Consider the following 24,235-nt stretch of genomic DNA (forward strand, 5'->3'; position numbering starts at 1 on the left):
GCTCAAATTGTTGCACTGTGCAAGCGACAATCCCAGCGACCGTGAGCCCCCGCCTTGCGGGAATCGTATGTCTAATGGTTCTCTGGCTCAAAAAGGGCTGCACTTTGTATAAAATCACCCTCCTGGTTTCCAGAACTACTAATGATACTTAAATAGCTCTTTCAAACATCAACTATTTAAACCGCACAACAGCCCTCTTAGGCAGGTATGCATTATCCTTGGTATCAGACCCAGGAATGTAACTCAAGTGTTCTCAGGCTTGTGAGTTAACCATGCTTTTGCCTCAGAACTCCTCCCGGGCTCACTGCCCTGACCTCTCTGACTCATGTCCATCTATTCCCCGTAGCTGGTTATTGAAAAGATCAGATCTGTTTGCCTTAGAGATGGATAAAAAGAGGCATGACAAAGACATACAATCTGGGGAATTTCTTTTCACCCTGTCTCATAACACCAGGACCATGGGACATTCACTGAAATTGAAAGGCCACAAATTTAAAACCAACCAAAGGAAATAGTTCTGTATCCAGCACACAATTGACCCATGGAACTCACTGCCACAAGATGACATGAAGGCCCAGAGATTAGTAGGATCCTAACAAGAATACCAGAGTTATAGTAGTAAGAATTAAAAGAACAAATGACAGAATGAACTTTCTTCAAAAATATAAACCCTCATGCTTCAGGACACAAGCCAAACTAACTCCTGGAAGCCAGGAAGAAACTTTGTGTGGAGGGCAGGTTAACTACCCACCTGCAGCGTTCTTGCACCTTCCTCTGAGGCTTTTGGTGCTGCCCACTGTCAGAGACAGAGTACTAGACTAGATGGATCCTGTAGGCTGCTGGCCTGTCTCCCCAGGCCAGGAAGGACTAATGCAAGATTTATAGATACTAATGTCAGAAGGGGCCATTATGATCATCTAGTCTGACCTCCTGCACAACGCAGGCCACAGAATCTCACCCACCCACTCCTGCAATAAACCTCTCACCTATGTCTGAGCTATTGAAGTCCTCAAATCGTGGTTTAAAGACTTCAAGGAGCAGAGAATCCTCCAGCAAGTGACCCGTGCCCCATGCTACAGAGGAAGGTGAAAAACCGCCCAGGGCCTCTTCCAATCTGCCCTGGAGGAAAATTCCTTCCCAACCCCAAATATGGCAATCAGCTAAACCCTGAGCATATGGGAAAGATTCACCAGCCAGATACCCAGGAAATAATTCTCTGTAGTAACTTAGATCCCACCCCATCTAACATCCCATCACAGGCCATTGGGCCTATTTACCATGAATATTTAAAGATCAATTAATTGCCAAAATCATGTTATCCCATCATACCATCTCCTCCATAAATTTATCGAGTTTAATCTTAAAGCCAGATAGGTCTTTTGCCCCCATTGCTTCCCTTGGAAGGCTATTCCAAAACTTCACTCCTCTGATGATTAGAAACCTTCGTCTAATTTCACGTCTAATGACCAGTTTATACCAGTTTGTTCTTGTCTCCACATTGGTACTGAGTTTAAATAATTCCTCTCTCTCGCCAGTAATTATCCCTCTGATATATTTATAGAGAGCAATCATATCTCCCCTCAACCTTCTTTTAGTTAGGCTAAACAAGCCAAGCTCCTTGAGTCTCCTTTCATAAGACAGGTTTTCCATTCCTCGGATCATCCTAGTAGCCCTTCTCTGTACCTGTTCCAGTTTGAATTCATCCTTCTTAAACATGGGAGACCAAAACTGCACACAGTATTCCAGGTGAGGTCTCACCAGTGCCTTGTATAATGGTACTAACACCTCCTTATCTCTACTGGAAATACCTCGCCTGATGCATCCCAAGACCGCATTAGCTTTTTTCACGGCCATATCACATTGGCGGCTCATAGTCATCCTGTGGTCAACCAATACTCCAAGGTCCTTCTCCTCCTCTGTTACTTCTAATTGATGCGTCCCCAGCTTAAACTAAAATTCTTGTTATTAATCCTTAAATGCGTGACCTTACACTTCTCACTATTAAATTTCATCCTATTACTATTACTCCAGTTTACAAGGTCATCCAAATCTTCCTGTATGTTCAGGCCCTTCCATCAGGGCACAGTTTTATCCTTCAAACAGAAGACACACAAAGTAACATAAACCAAGCTAGGTGAGGTGACATCTTTGATTGGTCCAACTTTCATTGTTTCCCCTAGAAGGAGCTTGTCTCTTTTATATCCTGGGACCAACAAAATTACAGCAACCATAGAACAAAGAAAGCTATTCCACTGACCAAACCTGGCTGCAGGGACCCAGGGGTCTTTCCCCTTGCGTCTCTCTCCAGCACTCCAGGTCCTGCCACCAGAGCCAGCCTCCCCTCAACTGAGGCACTTGCTGATTTTTATAACAACTTGTCCAGTCTCAGCTGGAAGGTGTTTTGTCAGTCACAAGTGAAACAGGGCCCAACTCCTCTTAAAGGGCCAGCCAGCCTGTGACAAATCTCTGGTCTCATCACAATACCTGCGTCCTTGTGTTCGCTCTCTGATCTCATACCCACCTACACTACCTCCTCCATACATGCCGCTCCTTCAGTCTCCCCACTTGGTGTCACATCTCTGCTCACTCTTTCAAGTCAGTCCCTCTCTAATGGCAGCTCCACCTCCCTGTCCGCAGATCTCCGGTGAACCTCTGAGGGTTGGACATAGCATTCAGCACCACAATATCAAGGAGCCGACGCTCCTCTTCTATTCACCAACTCCCCCGTCTCCAGTCACCGCACTACTCCAACCTTACTCTCCTCTCAGTGTTTGATCAATGGAATTGGAGCTATCAGAGCAGGTGTTAAACTACCTTTCCCTCCCTCCTTGACACTGCAGGCTTCCCCTTTCAGCATGTTTTCCAGTGCTTTGCTCGTTATCAGGTCTTCCACACCTGAGCAGCTCTGACTCTTAAAGGAATAGTCATCTTCAGTATTCCCTTGTCTTAATTTCATCCCACAACTCCCCGTCATACCCTCTTGTACTACCCTAAATAATGGTCTCTCCTGGGGCTTTATATCTTCCCAGCATTTGCAGGTGGAGGCAGGGCCTGTCAGTCTATCCCTTGCACTTCCCCCATCCAAGTGGAATTTTTTGTAGCCACTTCCCCATATTTAAAACTCACATTAAAAACCTACACCCACCTTTTCTAACTTGCTAAACTTAGACACCTAAATCCACATTTAGACACTTAGAAAGACTGATCTTCGTAAGTGTGAGCACTCACCGTTCTTACTGATGGGGATGAAGTGCCCTTCCAGCTAAGAAACGTATATATGTAGCTACAATACCATGAAGGTTTTTCTTTTCTATGAATTGACCCTTTACATTTTCAGGAGCCTGCTGTCAGCAGTCATCAGAAGAGGCAGAGTTCCATGGAGATTGTTATAGAGGAGAGATGTACAAATACATTCTGCTCTCCCATAGGAATTTTATTGTGGCCTCCTCTTGTTTTCTTGATCATTTTGTGTATGGGAGTGTAATGCTGGTGGCCTAACTTCATTTGGTTCTGCCTTTCCTACAGTAAATGGCATCACCAACTCTCACAACTTTAATATCTGGTGTGTTTTTTTAATGCCCCAGCTTCTGGAGTCATGTGATTATGTAAGAATCTCAGCTTTCATTTAAAAAAAACAAGAAACATTTTGGGGCTTCATGGCTGTGGGGAAAGCCTGAAAATGCCCAAGTGTAACCTAAAGGCTCTAACAGCAGAATGCAAATGAAAAGAACACAAAGTTGTTGTTTTTCTTTTTAATAATTCTGAGATATTTGGGGGCCTGTCTTTGTGAACATGTGGCCTTAGAAATGCTACATAACCATGTAGGTTAAAATAGAGGGCATGCAGTGCATCTTCATTCACTGCTATCCAAGGCAAACTGCATTACACCCCACATTCAAACCAGACTATTAGTTTCCTGGCGCCTAGGACTGAAACCAACCAGGAAGCAGTGTTTCAAGGGCAGCCGCCCCAGGCACCTAGAGGCATCTCTCTGCACCACTGAAAAGAGAACCCACTTTGCCTGTTTTTTAAGAAAAGTACAATCCCTTCCGTTACAAAGATAAAGGCCACACGAAAAACACTACAGAGAATAAAACCACACGGCCTCACATTTCCGCTTCTAACCCCAATTCTTTCCTCCTGCCCTCTGACTAGGCAGGTTAGGAGGTAGCGTTCCACCTCTAACCATCCATGATCAAGTACATCATCATTCCACCAGCATAGATGTAACCCAAACAGCCAGTCATGTCCTCCCTGGCATTTAAAAACACCTCAACTCTACCTATGCACTGTTTGGCTGGGGGGCGGGGAGGAGGAGGGCGGGGAGAGAGAAAAAATAAGAATCCTCATGATGCAACAAATCTGAAAAAAAATCTTTACAACATGTGTTGGGCACTAAATACTAGGCAGAACTCTAAATGTAGACTATAAAGTTAGAGAGGCTTATAAATTAAGTCCATTCCGTTCCTTTTAACTAAAAAGTGACCTTACTGTGGAATTAAATGTGTTTTTCATCTTGTGATCAATGGTGCCATAAAAGTGGCTGATTGTTACAGTTCCATGTTTTAGAGCAAAGACAACCCCCGGATAAGTATCTCCATGAAACTAGATCACAGCCCAGGCCACGCACCAGCGCTTCCTTTACAATTAACTCCATGCCCTCAATTTTTCAAGGGAAGCATAAAGATTCTGACTTGAAGTAGTGTGGGGCCCTCCTCTCTAGAGCACACCCTGGCAGCCTGGTACAGCACCAGCAGTGCATCTCTGCCTCAGTTTCCCTAAGTGTGGGTTGTAATAAGACCAATGAGGCTTGGATATTGAACAGCACCCCTTTCAAGGATCTAGTTTATTCAACCCCAAAGGCTGAATGTCACACAAACAAGCCTCCCCCTCACTTTCTCTGGCACGTACAGGGCTATCTTCCAATTGTCCCTCCTTAAGGCAGGAGTTTCCCACAGTTCTCCGTGGAGCTGGGCTGTGGTTCAGGACAGCTTCAGAGCTTTAGCCAGCTTCTTCTCCAGCTGTCCTCCTACCCTCAGGCTGGGAGGGTCCAGCAGGCAGAACTTCCCCTGCTGCTGTCTGCTCCCTGTCAAAGCAAGGCCCTTAGGAACCAGCTTCCTCCCTGCAGCATCTATAGGCATGTGCCCCACTAGGCAGGAGGAGAGAGCATTTATGCTGGCCCCTTCTCCCAGCTCTTTCCTTATTGGCTGGGAGAGAGGGGACCCTGCTCCACGCTTTGCAAGGCTCCACGCCCTTAAAGTTACAGTAACAGGATTCCTTTTAACTGCTATTTCTTCCTGGGACCCTTTTTCTCTCTCCCCATATCTCCTCAGGCCCTGTTATCGGATCTCTCAAAACTCTTAAAGGCCATGTCATATGATGGGGAGGACTGACCAGTAGGCAGCATGGGTCAGACGACCCCAGCACGCTGACCCCTAAAATATTATTTGTAGCATGTTTTTACAATGAGATGGGATGTTTTCCTTCCCAATGACCTTCAAAGATCATCACCAATATTAATTTACTATTCTAGGCAGTGTGGCCTTATGGGTAGTGCACTGGATTTACACTCAGGAGACTTGGGTTCCATTCCTCGCTCTGCCACTGGCCTGCTGAGTGACCTTTGGCAAGTCACTGCTTCTCTCTGCCTCAGTTTCCCCATCTGTAAAATGGGAATAATGATACTGAGCTCCTTTGTAAAGCCCCTTGTCATCAGTAGATTTCAAGTCCTATATAAGAGCCAGGTATTATTATTTATAATACTTTGGGCTAGGATCCTCCAATCCAGCTGAGCTGCACTCTGCACAGAACCAGAAGCAGCAAGGTCCAAAGCTTTTTTTTTTTAAATAGTCCCTTTGGGGGTCCCTGGTACTGGGACTGCCCTAAGATGTAGCTGGCTGCCCACTGTTCCCTGGGGCCATTCTGGCAGCCAGAAGATCTAGGCTTATCCTTTTACCTAAGGAAAAAACCCTACTCAAGGGCTAGGGAAGGAGACACCCAGGTAGCTGGATAAACCCATTTTAAGGTCCCTTTGTGCTAATAGAGCGGCTCAAAGGAGTCATCAAGGACCCAAGGATCTAGCCTCTTATTTTTACAGACCAAATTTCATCCAGAACAATCAGACTTTTTCTGATCAGGGTTATTCACCAACTGCTGAGAAGGTCACCTCTGGGGTGGCATTCTGTGCCAGTAACACAACGCCAGAGTTTTAAGGAGGGTAAGTGAAGAATAATGGTCTCAGTTACTCGGGTCAGCAGCATACAATTACCAGCATCAGAATCCAGCCAGGACACCAGAATCAAGCAGAGGACTCCACTCTGCTCAGATGTACTATAGGCTTGGACTGATGGACACAGACCACACGCCTAAAGGAGAATGAAATGCAAGGCTCCAGGTAACACAGTGAAACGTAATAAACACAGGGTCATATCCAGCCCTTATGTGAGAAGGTACAATGCCAGCCAGCACAATGGGGAATAATAAAATCAGGCCCTGCGCTATAGACTAAACAGCTGCAGAGGTAATTCAGTGACTCGGTTTCCCTCTTTGCTGCTTAGAAACAGTTAAAAGGCAGGCGCAAGAAGACCCTTTCCAGCCAATGCAAATCATTACAAGCTTGGACAAAGGGAGTACTGTCATGCATTGCATTTTCTCCAAAGCTAGTGCCCACATACGTCAGTGGACTTCATCCTGCTAGCCACGTGCCCCATCCTTTGGTGAGAATCAATCCAGGCATACATGCTCTCTTGGCCAAGACTTGCATCAGAGATGCATTAGAGATTTCACACGCAATAATGCGGCATACTGTACTAAACTAGCACTGGGGTAAGCTTCTAAATGCATATCCCTTATGGGGTAAGCTTCTAAATGCACATCCCTTATGGTAGATAGCTCACTATTTGGCAGATTCCAGATGATCTACCAGGCAGCGCCCCAAGAGGTGTTCTCGGAATATTACCTCTAGCTCTTGGTACCCAGATGATATGATATTACAGACTCTCTTGTTCTGGCTCGGCCCTTTTCAGCCACACTCACTGTTTATTATTATTTTCTTTGCCTAACTGTAGCACTGCTGATATCAGGGCTGCCCTCTAGTAGGTAATATGTAACCATACAAGAAGAGACATCACCTGTCCCCGAGTTTAAAATCAAAATAGACAAGAGGAGGAGTGGGAGGGGAAACTGAGGCACAGAAAGTGACTTGCCCAAGGCCACTCACCAAACATGCCTATTCCAGGCAGAAAATAGAACCTAGGTCTCCTGACTGTCGGTGGGTTCTACCCACTAGGCCAGACTGCACTGCCTCTTTCTAGCAAACCCTGCTCAGCCCCCAAGTCCAGTGAACCATGTTGGGGGCATCCCAGGCAGGGGAAAGAAGACAGATGCAAAAACCATATTGTTTTGGAGAAAGACCCTCTAAATTGCCCCTTCCTCACCCCTGGCAGGATTTTTGTGTGATGGGAAATAAGTAGAGGAGTTAAGATGGCAAGTTCGTCGCTCAGGTTGGACATCATGCCGTGCACCCCTAGAGCACAGATTCAGCTCAGGCCTCTGGTCTGCAGTGCCCCTCATGCATAATGGGTCATATCTCTCAGGGCAGCTCTCTCCTCACTAACAGCACCACCATCACTGGTTCTAATTGTCCCCAATGGTAGCAGTCTCAGCAGAGAGACAAAGGACTCAGTGGTCTCTGGAAACTACACTACACTCCCACCAGCAGGGGTGAGTGAGGCTCGTATGTGGCAGCTTCCACTACAGGGATGCGTGCTTTGCCGCTTAGGCTAAGTGACTCACGCCAGGGGACATAGACCAGGTCTCCAGCTGGTGTACATCAGTCCAGTTCCACTGACTTCAACAGAGCGATACGGATACGGGTGTATCCCAGCCGAAGCTCTGGCCCAGCAAGTCAGTGGCAGGGGTTAAGTAGAGTCTCCAGAGACTCTGGAACCTTTCACCAGCAATAGAGTCACACCTGGAAAAAAATGAAGATTAAAAAAATTACAAAAATAAGTGATTGTATAGTTCCCTGGATTGGGGCCTCTACACGCCACAGCGGCCCTAAGAATCATAGGGACTTTGCCCAAACTCATTTGGAGTCATCCAGATTTATAAAGATTAGATCTTTATTTTTAGCCAGAAGACAAGTATTTTCAGCTGAGGTTTCACCATTTTCACAGGGACTTCTTAAAATAAAGAAAGGGGATGGACTATGTCTGAACATTGTTCTCAAAGATCAGCTGGCACAATGTACTGTGGTTACTCTCACCCAATGCAGATTTTCTCCACTACTCAGCTCCTACTACCTGGCACGTCCAGACAAGAACATCAGTTTGGGGGCTTTTACAAATTTCTGGTTCTTTACATGAGATGTTTCATAACACTCAAATACCGCTGCTATACTGCACTTGTGGTGGACCACATAAATAACATCTGAAAGGCAAAAAAAAATTCAGATGTATGCAAAACCAGTTTCTTGGTTCCCTCCAAGCACTGAAACCACCACTGGATTTCCACACTTGGGCTACCCAGAGACCGATCATCAGCCAAAGTGGCTCAGAGGCAGGTGTTGGCTGTGCCCTCATTGTTATTTGTATGACGGTAATGTGGAGACGCCCCAGCTGAGAGCCAGGCCTCATACAGCTGGGTGCTGTACACACATATTGTAAGAGAGAGCTCTTGCCACAAGACAAGACAAAAGGTGGGAGAAAGCCAGCATCATTAGCATTGTTTTCAGAGGAGAAACTAACGCATAGTGAGATTAAGTGACTGCCCAAAGTGACACAGAATGAACATAAGAATGGCCATACTGGGTCAGACCAAAGGTCCATCTAGCCCAGTATCCTGTCTTCTGACAGTGGCCAAGGCCAAGTGCCCCAGAGGGAATGAACAGAACAAGTGATCCATCCCCTGTCGCCCATTCCCAGCTTCTGGCAAACAGAGGCTAAGGACACCATCCCTGCCCACCGTGGCTAATAGCCATTGATGGACCTATCCCCCATGAACTTATCTAGTTCTTTTTTGATTGCTCTTATAGTCTTGGCCTTCACAACATCCTCTGGCAAAGAGTTCCACAGGTTGACTGTGAGTTGTGTGAAAAAATACTTCCTGTTTTTTTTAAATGCCTGTAGCAAAGCCAAGAATTCAGAGATAAATTCAGAGATTCCAAGGACAGAAGGGACCATTGTGATCATCTACCCTGACCTCCTATAAAGGGCAAAACAATGGAATCCAGATCTCTCAGGTCAATATAACCCATAATATATTCCTCCTCTCAGATCTCCAGTTTAGGGCAGACTGACGGAACTACACAAGTGACCTAAGCCATGTCTTGCCAGTTTTGCACCAATTTAAGCCCTATAAACCCCTCCTGCGGTGCCCTCCCAATCTCTATTGCCAAGGAGTTTTAACACAAAGAACCACTCTTCTAAAAAGGGTGCCCGAGTGGCAGGATGGCCTATGTGTCATGAAGGATGCAAGTTTTGGAAAACCTTGCTGAATAGCATCATTAATTCACAACCTCCCACTTCCGCCATTTTCACCAGAAAGACTGATTCCCCCCTCCCCTCCCATCTACAAATAACTTCCAAGGCAGATTATACCTTCTCATCAACAACTTCAAAAGGGCTTAGTGCTAAAATAAAGCCACAGGGAGCCTTTAATACAGCCAGCATTAAATGGGAAACGAACAGGGTGTTTGGGTTGTGACTGAAGGTGGGAGATTTGGGTTTTACCAACTCAGTCACGCTAGAGCGGTGCATGCACATCATGCCGCTTGCGTTTTATAAATCTTATGTAGAGAGGGATCTCTGGACTACATGTGGAAATTCAGCCACTTCTGGAGTGGAACGTAGCAGCTGTTAAACACTACCCAGTAGTAATGATAAATGACGACAATCGGCACTCCTGTAGAACCTTCCTACCATGGCTGCTTGAGAACTAGCACCGGTCAAAGAACAGGATGCTGGGTTGACTCGGGACACCTGGGCTCTATTCCCAGCTCTATTGCTGGGTGACCTTGGGCAACTCACTTTGCCTTAGTTTCCCCTTCTGTGAAACAGGGATAATGGTACTGGCCACCTTTGAAATTGTGAAACTTGTATATCGTGCTTTTCCTTGGTAGACTTCAGAGCTAGTTATTAATTATTATTACTTGGGCAAGTGTCTTGCCTCTCTGTTTCCCCTCTCATTCTTTGCCTGTCTTGTCAGTTTACACTGTGAGATCTTTGGAGCAGGGACCGTCTCTTACTCTGTGTGTGTACAGCGCTTAGCACAATGGGGTAGCACCCCTACAGATCACCACAATAGACATCATCCGAATCTTCTAGCTAAGGGTCTGCATGTGCTTTATAGACATTAAAGTCTTACCCCCGTGAGGTAACTGTTGTAACACCTATTTCACCAATGAGACTTGGAGAGGGTAAGTGACTTTCCCAAGGTCACACAGGGAAGCCTGTGCCAGAGCTGGGAAGATCACATCAATGTCCCTAATTTTGATTCTGTGCTTTACCACTAGGCTTTACCACTCCTTCTGTGCAACAGTTTTAGGACAGAACATGAAACAAAATACTGTGTCCAACTGAAACCGCTGGGGAAATTTTAGGTCAGGAAACTGCAATGACCCGAACTGGAATATGGCCTCATGCCATGGTCAATACAGCTGCTCTCCCCCAAAGTATCTTGGGACCTTTGACAAGGGGAGCAGTCCAAAATAGAACACCTCTCGAGCAGTGCAATATGCCTTGCCCCATGCTGGGGCATTGGTCCGTGCTGGCTCTGGGAAAGTGGAGCTCCAGCTACTATATCACCAGCACAAGTTCCTGGGGTACCCTGGAATTTTCCCTGGAAGGCTCATCCAAAGTCTAACCAAGCACAGCCCCTCTTAGCTTGCAAGCTCCATCAAGCTCAAAATTCAAGGTGGAATGGCTGCAAGGCTCGATAAGCACAGTCCTGGCCCAATGAGTAGAGTCCATGACTGGGCTGTAGGCCGGTATTAGTCACAGGCCACCTGGACCTGTCACCCCCAAGTTGATCTTGTAGGAAGAACCACAGTGGAGACTTGTATGTTGTCAAGTCCCCTGAGCTAGATACGGGTGTCTCTCTTGTCTGCTGTGATCTCCACTAAGACCTTCACTCCAAGGCATGGCATCCACCAGGATAGCACTACTGGAAGTCAAGCAGAGCTTGAGTACCCCGGGTGAGGATAGCATCTGTTTGCAGGTGTTTGTGCTTCTAATCAGCCCGAGCCTAGCAAATCACCAACAATAGCGAAAGCTGTCTCGTTTTCTGCCTTCCGTCAACACTTGTTGAATGATCATTCCCCTTATTTTTCTGCATCAGAATGACAGGAAATCACTCACCTGTCCTTTGCCTCCCCCTCCTTCCCTCTCCCTGATCTTCCTGCCTGCTGCTCTGGCACAATGCACAGAGATTGTTACAGCTACTGGTTAGACTGGGGCCATAATGAGAAACTGGTGAGATTTCCCAGTCGTGCCCCCAACATACAGCCAATTACTTCTATAGGGAAGGACCTAGAGATTCTGCAGCCCTCTCCCAGCTAACGGCTGGCATCCCAGCTTGCTCTTCAGCAGAGGTGGAGGGCACAGTGTCCCTGTGCAATCAGTAACCAGTGTGGAGTTGCTGCCCAGGGTGAGGGTCAAGTAGGCTTCTGGATCCAGTGCGGAGTGTCTGAACACCCTGAAAGTGCAGAGCCCCAGCTAGCAGCAGCTCCACCAAACTCACACACTGCAGGATCAGAGCTGATGTTGGTGGGTCCACCAGCCATTAGCCCCACAGAGCTGGGGAAGAAGGGGTTTCCCCAAGTCTGCACTAGTTAGACCACAGCTGATGGGGGTGGAATCTCCCTTCTCACAGCCCCTGCAAATGCCCCCTGAGCCAAGCCTAGCTATTTAGTCTTGGTATAGGCAAGGAGAACGTGGAGCTCAGCGAAGGAATTCAGGAGAGAGATGTAGGGTGTACGGTGATTGCCAGCCGCAGTAGGGAACGGACTCCCCACCACAGGTGAAACATTATGCAATCAGGCCAGGTGCATTAATATTGTAGAGCAAGGACTCTGAAGCCTCTGTTAATGACCACTGTTGAGGGCAGGATTAGTCTAAGACCTAGATGGGTGGAAAGATATGGATGGACCCATAGACTTTTTCCCCAAGGCAGGTCTCAAGGAGAAGGTGACGACATATCCCCAATGCAAAGTGAGCAGAATCTGCATTGCAGGGGACAGGGCTAGGCTGTCTTGTAAGGTCATGCAGTGCAGCCCTCTCCATCCAGAACCGTGCAGTGCTCTCAGGAGCCATTCCTGCCAGCTTCGTTGTTCTGCAGTTTTACTGGGAGGGACCGAAGATGGGCATCTAAGTGATCACCCACCAGACTTCCTTCCTTCTAATAGAACCCTGGTCAATAAGCCTCGCAGATCAAAGCTTGCAGCCAGCGAAAGATACTCAAAGAACAAGAATGGTTACAGACGGAACAGACCTGGTGGCTTGTCAGTCCCACAACGGTCCATGAAGGATTCTTCCTTACACTGTGTTCCCTAGTCCAGCAGTTTTCAACCTTTTTTCATTTATGGACCCCTTAAAAACTCTGAATGGAAGTGCAGACCCCTTTGGAAATCTTAGACAGTCTGTGGACTCCCAGGAGGTCCGCGGCCCACAGCTTGAGAACCACTGCCCTAGGGTTGTCTTCAAGTCAGCTTAAATGGCTTACAGACCTCCTGGTCATCATTCATACAGCCCTAATGTGCTTGGACCCAGCTGGGAAGCTCAGCATGGTAGCTGCATCCAAACAGGACACTTAGCCAGCAGAGCCCACATTACTCCTTGCCAAGACTGGAGCTCTCTCAGCGGAGGGCCTGAGGCCATGGAGCAACTCAGACCAGGACTCTGAGCCATCTCCAGGCTGGATACAAAAGCTACTTCTTCACTCAGGTATTCCCCAACGGGATGAGCTGGGTCACTCAATGCAACCCATCTGAGCGTGCAGAGCAGAGATATTTGGAAACATGGGAACAGGCATCACCACAAATATTCCTTAACATTCTTCTCCTGATTTTTCCATGTTCAAAGTTTCCAGCCCACACTGGGTGGGAGCCAGAACGGTGCCAGGGGCCATTCCATGCACTTGTCCAGCTACTGCAGCGAGGGATGCTTTAGAAATTTACGCAACAACAATCATCACCTCGCTGCTACGAAGCCCTTCCTGATATTTTAGCCTTACTTTTTATTTTGCTTAATTGACTCCCAAGGCTAACGGACATTGCACTGGGATTTCCCATAACCCCCTGCAGGGCCTGTTTCCTGCTACCCCCTGGTTCAGATCACAAACATCTGTTCTGCCAAATGCAAAAATATCTTTTTTTTAAGAATCGGAAATTCTGGACTATCGTGCTAACCAATACCATTTTTTAAAATGTACAAAATTGGCAGGAGCCATTGGGCCAGTACAAGGTATATGGGATTTTTTTTTAAATTGTTTTTAGCTATTAAAATGTTCTGGACACAGATTAACTGTCTGTGCTCAGTATTTATTACTGACCTGGACTTCACAGTCCTGGCATGGCCTGCTGACTACACTACAGGGTCCCAATGGACACGCTGTCCCCGCTGGGTGCATCAGAGGAACAACTCATGATGACTCAGCCACAATTCCCTCCCAAACCTTAATACAGAGTTCAGTTCAACCCGTTTCACAGGAGCAAGAATCACTGTCATTACACATCATCCCATATAGGCCCTAAAATATAACTGGTGTCTAAGTATTTGTCCAATGTGATTATTCTTCCCCTCTCCCCCCGTGAATCTCTGGATCCTATGCTTGCCCCTTCCTGTCTTGCTACACTGGCTAAGGCATGTGCGGGAATCGGGGCCCTCCTACATTCTCCCACATGTGGTTAGCTTGCAGCGAACTCCACAAGCCTACACACTCCCTCCATTCCCTTCTTCCTGAGCACAGACACTAAGAGTTTTCCATCAGCAATTAACCCACGGTTCAGCTCAATAGGACTGATTTGATTGTAGAACAATATATGAAAAGTAAAGATTAGCAGGGCAAGCTCTTTAATGCTCTAGGCATCAGTGCAGCTACTTAAAATCAGATTTCTGTTCCCCCTTGGTGCTTGATTAAAGGTTTTTCAAGCTTCCCTTTCCCATTTCCAGATGCTTAAGTGGGGTGACGGAGAAAAAAAATTTATCACTGAAATGACAAGACCGTGCATGTCAGGTATCTTTGGGACAATAATGTGCCTTTGGGCAGCACTCTGAGTGCGCTCATGCAATGGCTTGGAATTGCTAGTCAGCGTGGAATGGTGCAATGGAATTAGCAAGGCATTTCAGGAATAGGCAAATATTCTTAAAAGACATATGCTTGGTACAGAAATAGACTCAAAGGGTCAGCTTAGGAGCATGCCGATTTATTCAAACTTTGCATGGTGGCAACTATAAATCCCAAGCACCCGAAGGCAACATCTAATGAATAACTGACCCGTATAACGAACAAACCTATGCGGTAAATCAATCAATCCATCAACAGGGCTTTCGACATAAGTGAGCCCATCAGAACAAATTTCCTTTGGAAGTTATACTGACCTGATGAGGGAAATGCATGTGCCAGCAACCAATGGATGTATGTTTCAAAGAAAGGACACTGTTGCTAAATAAGGGAGCTTGAAACTGACTCCCATCCCTGTCTGAGTCATCTGCAGAGACAAAGGGTGTGGGCTATCAGCCAAAGTATAGAGTTGGGTCAAATGATTACCCAGTGAGACTGCTTTCATTATGAAAAGGGTTATACTTGGCCAGTCTAGAAGGCAGGGGAAGGGCAGCTAGCACATGCAGTAATGGGCCCAGTCCTAGGGTCTTAGCTTTTATAAAAAAGTATCATGATACAGGTTGAGAGAGTGTGAGCGAACAGGACTCACAAGGAAAGGCGAAGGGGTGCATGCTAATGCCATAAAGTAAATTCATGCTTTGTGTTAGTGTGGTGCCTTTCATCCGAGGATCTCAAAGGGGATAAAGTATCATTTGGACAAATTCATCCCTCTTGCTAGGTGTGACTCTAGCAAGGTAAATGGAGTTATATTAAGGAAGAATTTAGCCCACAATCCCCATTTTACAGGTGGAGAAACTGATGCACAAAGAGGCCAGGGCCTAAATTAAGTGTCCACTGATTTGGGCCACCTCAATTTTTGGGCTCCCAATCTGTGCCCCCTGATTTTCAGAGGTTCTGCGTACCTACAATGCCATTTGACTTCAATGGGCACTCAGCATCGTTGACCATCAGGCCCTGGGTGACTCTCAGAATTGGCACCCAAAGCTAGTGGATGCTTTGGAAAGCGTAGGCTTAAGTGGCCAACCTAACTGCACAGAGAAAGTCAGTTCCATACCTGGAACGAGAACCTAGGTCTCTCAACTCCCTGCCCTGTGCTCTAAGCAAGGAGACCTCGCTGTCCCCCATATCAATGACAGTTAAAGGGGGAAGCATGATAACGGTCTCTAAAATATGTAAAGAGTAACACTGTTGGGATGGAAAGGACTCTATCTACAACAAGAGCAAAATAAGGAGCCAGCGGCAACAGCCACGGACAAGGTCACACAGCCGAGTTTATCTTGAAAATGAGGATGAATTTCCAGTCAGCAAAGGACAATCTGACAGCAGGAGCAGAGACCAGATGACTGCACAGAAGGGAGAAGTGCATGGACAGGAATTGTGTAATGCTTATCACTGGAGTATGAATTAGATGACATGAGAGATGCCTTCCAACCCTAGCTTAACATAGAAACATTTCAGAAAAATAGCTCGGCCACAATATCTACAATTGCGTGCAGACAGAGTGCAGAGCTGTTGCTTCATAATTCCTGATGCTCACTTCCCCGGGCTCTAACTGATTGCCATATGTAGGGTCAGGAAGGAATTTTCCCCCAGGTCAGATTGTCAGTGACCTTGGGGATTTATCTCCTGCTTCTGCAGCATCTAGGTGTGGGTCGCTTGCCAGGACTACCTAGGTATATCTCACTTAATCATTTCCCTGTTATTGCAGGAGTCGTTGGCACATAATCTAATATCCTGTGAGCTGTAATACTTTGGTCTTACTTCAGTTGTCTGATTTAGTGTGTGGGTGCTGGGTGGGGATGGTAGCCTGTGAGATACAGGAGGCCAGACTAGATGATCTGGTGGTCCCTTCTGACCTTAAACTCTATGACTTTATGTTCCTAGAGCTACGGTCAACTTCTTGGGCCAAATCCATCCATGGCGTAACTCTAGTGAAGTCAGTGCCCCGGTTCTGGACCTCTGTCTAGAATAGACATTCCACTCTAACAGGCTCAGTGTTTTCCTTATACTGTGAGCATGGTGCCCATATAGTAAGCACTTCAGTACCTACAGTGGAATGTTACATCTCACCATGTGGGGCTTTTCCGCCCCCAAGCATGGTCCTATTGGAAATAGTGGAGACTAGTCACACCAAATGTTCATATTGGTGGGCTGGCAGGAACAGTACAATTTCCTCTCGAGAGCGCTGTATTTAATCCTCCTCCAAACACTATTTTCATCTTTCATGCCATGCTGCCCCATAGATCCAGCATGACTTCACACAGAACATAGCTCGGGATCTCTATGGCTAATTTCAGGTCAGCTGGCCACTTCCTGATCAAAGCTTCTGAAGGCATTTTACAAAAGGTAGATCATGAAAAAGAAAAAAAAAAAACTCCCTCTGGTTTAATTTTGAAAACACAAAGCGCGGGGGAGAGAAAACTCACTCCAACCAAAAAAAAAAAAATAAAATCAGCAAATGATCTCTCATGTTCTCCGACAGAGGTAACCAATTTAAATTTCCATAAAGGAGGCAGTGATGTGTGTCTTGGAAAATGGAGTCATCAATGAAGCAGTCCTCTGATTTAAAATATTAATCTTTTTTTTTATTTTCTGAGGGCTTCCTGGAGCAACACGAAATGTTATCTCAGCGTAATCAAACTAATACAAAACCCCTTGCTCTTAGACTGTCTGTAAGTAATTTGCAAGACCAAGACACAGTGATGAATGGACTGTCTGAAGGGACGTAATTTATTTCTAATTCTCTCTTATATGTATTTTATAAAATTCCAAGTATACCTCTCACTGTGGTTTTAAGCAGCCATCTATAACACAGCATACATGCAAGAGAGGAGGAAGAACAGAGTTTGACACAGCCTTCCATCGTAACGTTGCCCCCTGTTTTGATCTGAGTGCCTAATCACATTTCAGGTTCCTGGGGATGCTCAGGTTGGAAGTAGGAATTGATGGAGACAGGTATTTTCTTTGATACCACTTTGTTTATTTACAAGGAATGTACAGAGTCCTGCTTCTCCGAATGCAGAAGGAACCAAGAACAAAAGGAACAATTTCCTAGCTGACAGCCCCAAGCCTCTTTAGTCAACAGCCCCAAAAGCTCTCTAGCTTTTCCCAAGGTCACACCATGCTCACAGGCTACTCTTTGGCTTTCTGGCCTCTCTCTCTCTGATCCCACTTTTTGTGTGTTCTCTCTCACACATATGCCTGGTCACAATATACAGTGGCCACAAACACACTGCCCACAGGGTGCTAGTTACTGGACAGACTATCAGATCTTGTTTTAGGTGTGTTCCCCTAACCATCTCTTTTACCTATCTTAAACAAAGGGTGTGTTCTCACATCATGTTATGGGTTGAGTTAAAACCTTGGTCAAACTGGTTTCACTCAGCTCAGAACAGTAAAGATTTTTGTTCAAAGGACCTGTGAAGAGAATTTGGTGGTCTCAGCCTAGCCACGCATGAATGCTTCTCCGCACCACTGGACCACCATGCAACCTTTAATATGCTGGTACCGTTAGCGTACCCTGTGCAGGAGGAGCTTCATACTGGAATAGCAGGGACTAATGCAAGACAGTTTAGAGGTGTTGTTAAGAAGAGCTGTGACTGGGACATCCACTACTGAAAGAGTAGAAGATCCTACCAATCAGAATTGCGATGGCTTTGCCAGAGCTGTGTAGTGCCCCAGGACTGGGAGAGCCAGGGCTGCTGCAGACCAGGGTGGTGGTGGCTCAGGATCCTGCTCCCACTGAAGTTAAGGGCAAAAAATTGCAATTGATTTCAGTAGTGTCAGACTGGTCCCAAGAACTGCAAGGGCTACTGCCGATCATACTGGTAGGGCAATGTCCAGGGGCAGCTTGAACGATACCTTCCCCGTCACACTGTGCTTGTCTCCAGCCAGACTCCACATTCCAGTCTGCATCAACTTATCCCCACATTAACCGCACACACAGTAGGGACTGGCAGTTAACCCACTAACCTGCAATCCCAGTCTCCAGTGCTGCCTGTTCCACCCAATGAAACATGCACCCACATGCCAAACGCCCCCTGCCAAGATGGATCTCCAGACAAGCATGGAAGGCAACATTTCCCCAGGGAGCAGAACTGAGACAAGCAAAGCTTTATATAGATACATATTTGGTGGGCTTGGTAGTTGATGCATCCTGCTGCCAGATATCACACAGCACTTTGTCTGCAGACATGTTGTGCTAGTCCCATATAATGCAGTACGATCAATAGAGACTGTTCTCTACAAATCACTGGGCCAGATGCCAAAGCTTTTTCTTTGTGTTTGTTTGTTTTTTAAGACCCACACTGGAGTGTGTTTACTTTAGTTTTTCTAAGAGAAGGTATCTTTAGAAAGGGACCAGTCAGACCCCACCCACCCCCCGGTGTGCACAAACCCTGCACTCCTTGCACACCCCTGGAGATCAAACAGGAGAGGTTTGAGTGCCCAAGAAACACAGGCTCAGACTCAAAAACGGGCTTTGGTTCATTTGTTGACCACTGCAGATTTTCTGCAGGTAATTAATTAGCCATTCCTATACCTAGCAACAGGTGAGCACAGGCTTGTCAGCGAAAGCTGAGAGGCAGGCAGGTATTTCCTAACAGACCCACTTCAGCCTTCATAGGCTGGGCTTGTTAGAAGGTGAATTCATTTGCACACTAAGGACAAAAAATAACCCTAAAAACACCTGCATTTCTTAGGGAAAAAATACATTTGATTTTAGCTTTGCTCAGGAAGACCCAGTTAACCCCCTTACCACCATCAGCATCCATCCCCCATGAAGAAAATAAGGGCCCAATTTCTGCAAAACACTTATGCCCATGAGTAACTGGAGTACTTAGGTGAGTAAAGTTACTCAAGTGAGTAAGCTTCTGCAAGAGTGGACTTAAAACATGCTTCCTCCTTACCCCCCACCATCTTACCATTTCACAAGTAGCATCTTATTATCAGACATCAGAGGGTGTAAGGAGACAGTAAACACACAAACCATGGCAAAGGGCAGACACGTGCCCACTTAATTGGCTTGGATATGAAATCTATGCACAGCCTATTATACATACAGAGCCGATTTAATTCAGACAGCATCTCTTCACCGTAGAGGAGAATCAGAACAGATTCTCTGTTTTACAGGCTGATGTTCAAACCCAGGCGATGCCGAAGGGGGAGAAGCGGTTGATTAAACAGCATCAGGAAAATCTCTGGATTGGGAAGGAAATGTTTTATGGACAGAAGGAAAAATATTAAATCACCTTTGATATGGTCTCTCTCGCTGGAGGTTTTGAAGACTTACTTATTGCATTTCCAGCTATCATCATCATCTTTCTCTGCTTTTTTAAAGTGCAGGAAAAGAACCCAATTCTTTAGTGGTATTTAACTTTAAAAGAGAGAGAGAGAGAGACTTGGCCCCCAGGTGGAGTATAACTGAGCAGCGAGCGCCATCTCTCTGTCACTCTGTGTCATCAGGAATAGCTAAATCCAGCCAAAAAGACCCCAAGAACATCCAGGGCCAAATCCAGCCAAAGTGTAAATCCACTGAAGTCAGCTGAGTTACAGCAAGGACGATTGTGGCTCAGGGTCCTTTGCAACAAGAAAGAAAAAAATGGATCTACACAGCCTCTTCCCCTCCCCCTACCAAATACACACACACACTCTCTCCCTCTCCCTCTCTCTCTCTTAGTTTATCTGGAGCTGTGCAGTATTAAATGCAGGAGACTGTAATAATCCTTCTCAGGCTAACCCTGCCCATGATAAATCTCTGATGGGGTTTGCTAAAGTGGGTTAGAAATGGGAGAGTTGGCTGGGTTATTAGCTTTATTTAACCCCCCGCCCCCAGGGGCTTGCAGAAGTTGGCCTGGATAGTGGGGCCAGTAACCTCAGAAAGCAGGGGGAAGGCAGACAAAGCGGCGTCTTGCAGTTCATCTCAAGCTTGGGGAGTAGACTCCCAGCTGCGCGTCCCTCCTGAGACCAAAGGAAGGGAGTTACAAAGCAGGTGGCTTCTCTCTTTCTCGGGGGTAGCTCCTGGCAAGTGCCTTTAGCTCTGAGAGCGGACTGGGACCCCTCTCTCCCCCTCCAATCAGAGGGGCAGAGGCGTCTGGGGAGCGCAAATCCCTGACGACTAATTTACCCTCTCTGCCTCAGTTTCCCCGTGTTTATAAATCAGGGGGGGAAGGATAATATTTATCTACCTCACAGTGGCGCTATGAAGATTTGCTACCGCCCTTAATCACGCACAGCCATAAACAGATATACATAACCATGGCACTTCAGCCTTCACTGGAACCTGTTATGCATCCAGCCATCCGTTTTCCTCTCGCTCTGAACATCCATTTGAAGCGTGCAGACCATTTCAACCCCAATGGTGCTCACAAGCCCAGAGGATTCAAAATCTCCTTGTTCAAAACCTGCCAGGGGATTGGCTGGGGAAGGGAAGGCTCGCAGGTCTGTAATTCTGCGAAGGATCATCTATTTCAATTTCCCAGGTAGTGCTCAATTGCGGGTGATTTGCCAAGGGCCAGGCGCCAGGAGTGCGCCCCCCCCCCCCTTTAAGCTCTTTCCAGTGCGTCCTCCGCAGTGAAGTCAGTTCGGGAGGCATAATGCGCACTGGCCCCGGGATAACTCGGAATGGAAGAGCTCCACCGAGCAGGGGCGAAATAATCCTTGCTCCTTGATTAGAAAGTGAAATGAGATCTCTGCCAGCGCCTCCAGCTCCCGGAGCAAAGGACAGTCAGTACAGCCTCTCTGTCTCTCCATTTGGGAGCCTATCACTCAGTGGGAACGGTCTGGATTTTTAAAGCATTTCACCCCTTGCCCCCTCCCCTTTCCCAAAGGATTATGAAAAACGTGCCCCATTCGGATCGACACCCCCTCCCAGCTGCCCGCATCTACAGCCGCTGCGATTTTCAGCAGCATCCGAAGCAAAGCGGTTATAGGCATTGGATCAAATCAACTCCCAGGGGCGTCGAGGGGGAGTTGGTCCCGAGAACGGAGAGAGAAGCCGGAGTAAGAACTGCAGGACCGAGGTGAATTTGGAATCAATGTGATATACATTTGACGCGGGAGGGGGGGGTTGTTCCCATTACATCCCCAGGCTGCCTCCCATCCCATCTTTATGCAGCTTCCAAGCTCCTCTTGCCGCTGATCTATTTTCTTTTCGCAATAGCCAAAGCTTATGCCCATTATTACTAATATTCCCTCATTGCTCTGCCCTCATTAAAGTCGCTAAAATCAACTCCACCGCCTGCCTGGGGTAATTTAATAAGGCTGCAACTGCCGATTGAGATCAAAGAAAGAAAGAAAGAAAGAATCAACAGGTAAAGGGAGAGGGAAAGGAAGGGGGAGACCCGTTTACCAGGCACGAAGTGCTTCCAAATGTCCGCCTGTTTGTCCAATGACAGCATCCTTCCCAGGGTGTTTCTTCCAGAGATCATTTGCATCTCAGGCGCTGAAAATCGCTTCACTAGAACGGGCAGGTTTTAGCCTCTGAGCAAGGTGGGTTTTGCTCTTCCCTCTCGCCAGTCATGTCAACTGCGCTGGACCTTGCCAGAGACATATTTCGAGAGAATTTGAAGCTGAGCATAGCAAGAGCCTCGCCAGAGCTGGGGCTGTTCTGTTATTTTTTTTTTCTGCCTTTTGGCTCCTTGACCTTGCCTTGATACTCACGTTCCTCGGTGCAATTAATTCACTGAGACTATTCGCATGAACTGGGCAGTGGTACCCTGCATGAGTCATACATTTGCCTCCCTGCGCTCCAGTAAATAAAAAAGTACCAGCTATCTTGCTGAGTTTATTGAAAACCCGTGACATTATTCGTACAGCTCCTGCCTCTTTGTATCCGGTGCTTGGACAGAATCCGGTTGGACATTGCTGGGAAAAATACATATTAATCCTCAGCCTTCTCTTTCCTAACAGCCTTCTAAGAGCCCTGGCCGAAATATCTATGTGTGAAGGCTGGAGCGTACCTTGATCCACCTCCATCATGTCATCTACATAGAATGTCACGCAGTGAAATATATTTTTAAAAGGAAGAGGTGGATGGGGAGAGGGAAAGACCGACAAATTCTGCTGTTCATTGCCACACAGGGTGATTTAGAACAAGGTGCCTTGTAATTAAGCATCCCTGATGGAGTCTTCTTTTTTCACAGTGCTGGATAATTCGAGCTTGGGTTTTAAAATACTGAGCAGGTAATATCTCCAGCCGCACTGGAAACTGGGGGGCAGGAGGGGGGAGAGCTTTGATCTGCACCTATGTTAAAGGATCGTTTTCTAAGATGTGAGACAAAGTGTTGTTGGGGGAGACCTGGAGACACAGGGACAGTAAAGGTTTGCGCCTTTTCAAATGATTGCCTGCAGCGGTGCGCGGATGATAAACAAAACAAAAAAGGAAGGGACGGATGGCTACCAAAACTCCCCTGGAGAGAGAGAGGCTGGGGCGGAAAGGCAATTCACTCCCGCTGTAAGTAAACACAACTGCGATTCCATCACACACTTTGTTTTCCAACCTCGCAGACTAAACACAGTATAGGGCATGTCAGCCTGAAATCTGCCTCTCAACAACAGTTAGCCCCATGCTACTTTGCAGCTTAGACCACGTTGGCTTTGCAGCATGGTGGAAATCTTTGGAGGGTGCTAGTTTCCTCTTCTTCCCCCCCCCCGTCGGTTTGCTTTCATATCCTTCCCCCCGTTCCCCAAAAGCATCCCTATGGAGGGGTGCTTCATTTCCCCGGGCTGTGCGTACATCCATGCGCTTTTTCTAAGCGCATCAATATTTTCCACGGTGCCGGTTTCTTTTACAGACTGGACCCGCGCCTACAAAAGCTCCAAAACTTCACATCGAAGGTAGGAAGCTTTGGTTTGGAACTGAAAGGGAGGAGAAAGTATGTACCGGAGAGGGGGAATGGGTTGACATGATCTCCTGGTCTGGTTCAAAAGGGAACCTCAGATTCTCATTCTCGGGTCCTGCTTTTTTCCCTTCCCTTCCCATGATTAGAAGTCCCCACATTCCATCCAAAGCAGGATAGCAAGCCGGGGAAGTGTCCCTTTCTTTCTTCCCACCCGGGCCCCCATCAATAAGAAAGAAGCCTCTTACCTGATGGACTTTCTAGATTATATCCCGCTCTCCCTTTCTGTCCAATTCCAAATGGAAACCACCAACAAATCCAGGGGTAACCAAACAAACATTTGGCAGCGTGTGAAGTCCTGGAGAATGAGGCAGCGCTCTGGCTCGCTCGCCCTCTTCCCCTCCCCACCCGCCCCACTCTCTCCTTTATTCAAAATATTTAACTTTGATTTAAAAAAAAAAACTAAAAGAAAAATACCTTTGGTGTCTCTGCAGGAAGGCGGCTGGGAGAGAAACGCGGAAAGCAATCAATAAAGGAATCCTCAGCAGAGCGGGGGAAAGACAATTAAAAACCAACCAATGATTAGATCCACTGAGACAAGCAAGTCTTCTTTTTTAAAAAATTAAAGGAAGGATCAGGGTAGCTTTCCCACCAGTGTGGAGAGAGAGGACGGTCTTCCCCGGAAAGAGACGTTGGTTAAGATCCACTGGGGTCTCTCTGCTTTTTTTTTTTTTTTTCCCCTTTCCCTCTTTTTAATTCCCACTTCTGAGACGCTCGCTCGCTCTCCCTCTCTGTGAAACTAGATCCAGTCTGTGTAGCCAGAGGCTGCATTAAGGATTACATCAGGCTTTTATAAGCTTCCCAGATCACATATTAGAGTGGGGGTGGGGGGGGAGGCAGGGCTGAAGGGAGGGAGGCAGGGCTGGCAATGAGGGAGGGATAAAACACACACACACCGAGCTCTGGAACAGGCGGCTATAGACCGAGCCCCTACCCGGACACATGCTCCGCTGGCCGGGCTCGAGAGGGACGGAGAGCTGCGGGAGCAGAGGGAGCGC

At 46.9% G+C, this 24,235-nt stretch overlaps 1 protein-coding gene across 4 annotated transcripts in view; it reads right to left on the reverse strand.

Annotated features, from left to right (window-relative positions):
• The window catches only part of ADGRB1 (adhesion G protein-coupled receptor B1), a 376,148-nt gene extending 352,168 nt beyond the window's left edge, over positions 1-23,980 (reverse strand). For 3 of the 4 annotated variants that reach the window (XM_084620798.1, XM_084620797.1, XM_084620796.1), the window contains exon 1: positions 23,426-23,515. The gene's annotated coding sequence lies outside the window, so the exon portion shown is untranslated. Of the gene's footprint in view, positions 1-23,425; positions 23,516-23,654 lie in introns of those variants that run through there. The other variant, XM_084620795.1, reaches the window with a different exon arrangement.
• Between the last annotated feature and the right edge of the window lie 255 nt (positions 23,981-24,235).

The sequence above is a fragment of the Lepidochelys olivacea genome (assembly GCF_965140295.1).
Source record: "Lepidochelys olivacea isolate rLepOli2 genome assembly, chromosome: 2".
Taxonomy (NCBI): domain Eukaryota; kingdom Metazoa; phylum Chordata; order Testudines; family Cheloniidae; genus Lepidochelys; species Lepidochelys olivacea.